We start from the raw sequence: 6,000 nt of genomic DNA, 5'->3' as shown, positions 1-6,000 counted from the left end.
CATCCTTTGCTGAATGACAGCCAAAAAATGCATCCCTCATATGTGGTTATCCCTTCTTTTTACACAGCAAGTGCAGCAGATGTGCTGTGGTTTGGCCTTGAGTTTGTGTGGCTCTGTACAATTCCCAGGAGGTGAAAACACCCAGCTCCCGGATTTTTCCAAGTGCAAACCAGCAAAGGAGCATTTTGGGAGCTCTCAGAGCATCCCTGGATCTGCTGCTGGTGGTGCAGAAGCTGCTCCATGCAGCCCTTGCTGGACAGCTCCCACCAGGAACCGCAGCTCACCTGAGCACACGCCAGGAGAAAGTGGTGCTGGATTCTGCTGGAGCCAGCTCGGACCCTCACACACCGGAATTCCCGAGGGAAATCCACAAGCAGCTGTAAGGAACACAGAAAATCCAGCCCAGGCACTCCGTGTCCTGTGTTTCACAGGAATAATTTCATGGGATTTGGCTGTAAGTCTAAGTCATGAGTAAATACGTGATGTCTTCAGAGCAGAGTGAAGAAAATAACTTTGAGGGTGCTTTTTAGAAGTTATTTGAATAATAAAAAGTGTCCCCTAATCCACTGACAAATACTTGCTGTGTTGGTTTGGTTTTTAAATTCCAGTTTTGCTCAAAGTTGCACTTACAGAATCCTCCTCCTCAATCACCTTCTTTTTCTTTTTGGGAACCTTACAAAGGAAGTTGTTTTTCATTAAAAAATGTTTTTCCTCTATTATGTACAAACACTGGGCAGATTTTGCAGGATTGCCCATGAAGTCACACCTGCAGCTTTGATATATTGCCCTGGAGGAATATTTTTTTTCCCTCCCTCAAGATAAAAAGGTGTAGAACTACACAGACTTTCCAAGCAGTTATTAGGGAACATGCACAGCCAGTCAAATCAAATTCTGAGCTTCTCACCTTGGCAGTGCCCCTTTAAATTAACTTTGCAGCCTGGAGATGCACAAACAAAAGGGTTTAAAGACTTTCTCTGAAGCAGCAGCATAGAAGGGAGGAAAAAATCCCATCTCGAATTTTTCCTAATTTGTTAATTTTAATCTTGGGCATGAAAACTCATTTTCACTGTTCACTTGGAGATTTTTCTTTGACTTAAAAACAATGCAGAGGGTCAGGCCTGTGCTGATAAGTCTTAGGAAGGTGGGTAGAAGGGGGGGAAAAAAATCCAAAGTGTCTCTTTTGTGCTGCTGCACAAAATCTGCTGCATGTAACACTGCAGCCGAGCAGCAAAACAGCTGCATTGTTAAGCTAAATGGCTGAATTTAATTAGTTTCTTTATTTATGCCTTTCTTTTACACAGAGGTAAACCCCTCTTTTTACAGAAGATGGAAAAGGAGAATACTTCAATTCTTTTGAAAGATTTTTTTGTAGAAGAACAAACCAGTTTCTACAAGAGGGAGATGCTGCTGTAACTCTCTGCTGAACTAAATTCAGCTGTTGCAAGTTCTTTTTCTTTCACATTATTTTTTTATTAATTAATGCTGCATCCTTCAAATAACAAAAACATTCCTGGCACTCATCTTGCAACCCACAAACTCTTAAGGAAAAAAAAAAATAAGAAAGGAAACTATTAGGACCGGGGAATTGTTTAAAACAGAAACACAATATCCCATAAGGTTCACCTGCGTTATAGTTTTATTCCAAACTCTACTCCTGTCATTTTCCAAATCAAGACTGAATTCACTGAAAGGCAAAAGTTTTATAGGAGCAGAGTCCCCTCCGGCTCAGAGCTTTACTTACATCCAAATAAAGGAAAAAGTAGCTTCACCTGGTCGTGCCTCAAAAAGTCGGGTGATATTCATCTATTTCAAAGAACTTTAGCTTTGAGAATGAGCTTTCCTTTAAACTTTGTGCATTTAAGTGGTTAAACCCCCATGTTCAACAGAAGCTGGCAGAATATTCTAATGACACCCCTTATCTGTCAACATCGAGTTTTACATCGCTTCTCAGTGCAGCCTTAAAGACAACCCGAGCTTCAGATTTCAATATTCCGAATACACTTTGGTGCATTTGCTCCCAGTTCATGCTGGCGACCAGTGAATCTAATTAACTGGGCACAGGAGGGGCTTTATGAATGGAATGTAACATAACCATCCAAAGTAATCTCGTTACATTGGAACAAGAGGTTAAATACCACTTCCTGCTATGTAGTAGCTGTTAAGTATAGTATTGATGAAAAATATGCTAATAACAGCTCCTGAGAAGAATGGCTCGGTTCTTGTTAGCTAATCTCCGCAAGCTGTTCCGTAAGCGGCTTTTGTGCTCCGGTTATATCACATGCACATCAAGCACCGCGGTTCTGTTCCGTCTCTCACCCGCTTCAAACCGAGGGGTTGGGGTTTTTCCTCGGCGGGGAATTTACATATCTATACAAATAAATATACGGGCGGCCAAAGGAGCGGGGCGGCTCCTCTGCACCCTGCTCTGCCTCCCTCCCGCGGAGCTGCCCGGCCTGGGGTGCGCACTGGGATGCTCCGCTGGGCCAGGCTGGAGGCAGAGCTGGAGCCGGGGATCGGACCCCAGGCGATGCCAAGAGCCCCCAGAGTTTCAAACAGGACTTTTTCTACAGAAAAGGGAGAACCGGGCGGATCCATTCTCTTGTAAAGCTGCTCATAAATCATTACGACTCTCATCTGGGGGATAATAATTACTCAGAGCTCGCAGTTAAAGCTGAAATTTTAACTTGAGAGCAAGGCTGGAAACGTCGTTAACTGTTGGAAATGGCAGCAGCTGGGCTGGATTTTCACAGTGGCTGCGCTGATTTGCAGTTGTATTGGTCGATCTCCCATTAAGCGTCCCCACGGCAGGCAGGGACCCCGCGCTAAGACCCTGCGTTCTTCTGTGCACGGCCCGGCTTCAGCTGGGGACAAGCGTTCTGTTTCCCCTTCTCCCTCTTCATTTCCATAAACAATATGCACAATTCTCCGAGCCATTCAGTCTGCAAATAAAGGCGGAGGGCTGAGTAAATTTGCTTCACACCAATTATTTTTGTGAGGTCACTGAGTTAAGCATTAAAGAATACTGCTGGGGATGAGCACTGGGAGCAGTATGATTTGTGCTATGAACTGCACAAAAGCACTCGGTGCATGGCAGAACACGACATTTATTGGGTAGCTTTGTTCCCCGAGTTAACAGAAGAATAATCCTTTTCTTTTACCAGCTCTGAGTTCCTCGTTTTACTGCATAACCCAGCTGCACTGTAAGTCACTTTTGTAAGTCACAGCAGAGGAAAGAGAGTGAAAGAGGTGTGATTAGAGGGAAAAAAAATAATATATATATATATATGATTGTTTAATTCACTGTTAAGCTGCTTTGTTCCTCTGCACATCATGAGGGTGAGCAGTCGTCAATTTATTGTGCTTTGTTTTCATGCAAACAAAATTCCCGAAGGAAAGAACATTTTGAAGCATCAGGAGCCAAGTGAAGTGCCAAGAATCCAGCTGCTGTGGGCTTGCATCACTTTACTGTCACCCTTCTCACAGCCACTTCCACGAGCCCGTGTAAACTGTGAGGAACTGTGGCAAAATGCTGGGCACATGGGTAATTGCTGATGATTGCATTCCACACAAAGGGCTGGGGCTGGAGCTGAACAGCAACACAGAGTTCCCCACTGCAAGACAAAATTATACAGCAGCTCTGTTGCTGTCCATGCAAGAAGGAATAATCTAAAGTCACTCAGCTCGTTTTGGGATGCAAGATCAGAGTCAGACCCTGATATTTCGGGGGAATTTAAAAAAATCAAACAGAAAAATTCGATTGTGCCTGAAAAATTAGAGATCAGTGAAAAAATCACTGCAGGTTAAGATCCTTAATCCAACTTCCTGGGAGACAGAACTAAAAAGTAGAGCCTGTTCTGGTATTTTAAGTGAGACTGAGCTCTTTGTTTTTGAACACTATTCTGTTACAGCAGATCATAAGTGACTACTACATGTAACAATAATAGGAAGATAATCAAGTGACACATTTGATTATTCAGTAAAAAGTAGGTTGTAAATTATACAGTTAAATCCAAATAAAGCCCAGGGTATGCCCTTGGAAACCAGCTGAAAAGCCAAGTGTAACCATGGCCTGAGTTCTCCCTGCCCAGGACTGTTTGTACCAAAGTGGTACCCAAAGTCAGGGACTGCCCTCCTCATCCCCACTGGAGATTCCCAGCACGCTTAAAGGACCAAGGGAAGGGAAGGAATGAGTCTTCTTTCCTTCTGCACCCCATGTTCACCAAACTTTCCATTCATGCTCCCTATATCAATGTCAGGCAAGGAGCCACCTCCTGCTCAGATCCAGGGCTTGGAGCTGGCCACAAACCCTCTTTTTTAACAGCTTTTGGGTTCCTCTGCTCTCTTTTTAACGGGCACCCACTCAGCACCTGGGGGGTGCCACAGAGGTGCCCTGGAATTATGGATCCTAGCAGGGAGTTTCTCATCAGAGGCACTTGGAGCATTTGGAGCCGTTTGTTGGTTGGTTGTTGGGGTTTTTTGGTCAGTCACTATATATCCACATTCCCCAGGTGCTTTAATTAAGGATTTGAAGGACTTTTCTCTCCTCTTAGAGATGCTCCAGTGCCTGGTGCAGGGTGGCCCTACAGGATGCTCATTGCACACCTGAGCTGTGCTGGGATTATCTGGCCAGGAATGGGAATGTCACAGTGGAGGTGGTGGTCTGGTTTTGTTAAAAGAGAATATCTCCTGTTTAAAAAATGACATGTTAAGAGAGACTTTAAAATCTTTCATTATTTTAATTACCTTCCTTGTTTTGATTAAGAGTAGAAGTGATTCCAGCTCCCAAAACAGGAGCAATCCCACTGGTGCAAGGCCTCATTGGGTCATCTCTGCTCAGCCAGCCAGAATAGCCCTTAATTCCTGTCACAGAGACAAACCTGCCCTCAGCCGTGGGCAGTGTGGGAGTTCCTGAGCTGATCAAGAGGCATGAGCCTGGTAAGAGATGTCATTTTGTCATTTGCAGTAGAGGACGATACACTGGTGGAATATTTGGTCTTTTCTTGAGCCGTCTGGGTGTCAATGGTAACACCAAGGTCTCTGCCTTTGTCACAAATCTGTGATTGTCCCCTCAGCACCCTCAGCCACTGCAAACACCTCCGACATTTACTGGCTGCTGCCCCTTTCCAAGGGACAACAATGCCCAGGACCTCACATCCTTCCGCTGCACAGCCTGAGAAACTCTTTGTTTGGGGTTTTTCCCCAGTGCTGAATAACCCTGCTGTCCCACACGCCAGTAAATTCGAGTTCCTTTACGCTTTCCACATCCCTTGGACCGGCCTAATGTGAGCAGTGCTGACCACAGAAGCGCTGCCTCCAGCGAGCAAGCAGAAAACCAGGAGTTTCGTGAGCTGATTGGTGCCTGCTTGGAATTTGGTGCTATTTATTCCATCCCGGCAATGAATGGGGAGCTTTCCCTGAGTCATCTCCCTATTCTCTAGCGCTGCACATCAGAAGGAGCACGGAGCACAGGCAGTGACATCGCTGCTCTCACAGGGAACACAGGGTGGGAGCAGCTCTGAAATGAAAACAGCAAATTCCACAGTTATGACTCCAGTAAAAGTTACTCAGGCATTTAAATAATGGGACTTCCTACTCCCCAGATATCTTCCTTTCTGTGGAATTGTCTCAGGAAGGGATAGCATCAGGGATCATAAATTGTCTTTTGGCTTTTCAGCACTTTACAGGCTCCCATGCATCGCCAACAATAGGACTGGGGAATGACTCTTAACAGCTCATTAAGGCTGTTTTTGCCAAATGCAAATAATAAAAAGGCCTCTTAAGAGGCTGTCTCATTTTTATTCAGAAAAGGCTACTGCAGAATATAAAAAGATGCCATAAAATGGAAATGCAATAGAAGACCCAGTGCAGTTATCTTTGGGGTCCTTTGAAAGATTTCCAGGCTAACTTCAAATCTCATGGGCATTTCTGGGAGGATTCTGTGTGGTTAATTCAGAAGGACACTTAAAAAAAAAAAAAAAATCAGATACTGGCGCTGTGCTG

At 44.6% G+C, this 6,000-nt stretch overlaps 1 long non-coding RNA gene across 1 annotated transcript in view; it reads right to left on the bottom strand.

Moving 5' to 3' along the window:
• Positions 1 to 1,618: 1,618 nt before the first annotated feature.
• The window catches only part of LOC138121151 (uncharacterized), a 53,353-nt gene continuing 48,971 nt past the window's right edge, over positions 1,619 to 6,000 (bottom strand). Inside the window, exons 3-4 of the long non-coding RNA XR_011156101.1 lie at positions 4,744 to 5,515; positions 1,619 to 3,611 (exon numbers count right to left, since the gene is read on the bottom strand). This is a non-coding gene — a long non-coding RNA (uncharacterized lncRNA). The remainder of the gene's footprint in view (positions 3,612 to 4,743; positions 5,516 to 6,000) is intronic.

The sequence above is a fragment of the Aphelocoma coerulescens genome, chromosome 20 (genome assembly GCF_041296385.1).
Source record: "Aphelocoma coerulescens isolate FSJ_1873_10779 chromosome 20, UR_Acoe_1.0, whole genome shotgun sequence".
NCBI lineage: Eukaryota > Metazoa > Chordata > Aves > Passeriformes > Corvidae > Aphelocoma > Aphelocoma coerulescens.
The sequence above is the reverse complement of the archived record's forward strand: the minus strand, read 5'-3'. Positions and strand labels throughout refer to the sequence as shown.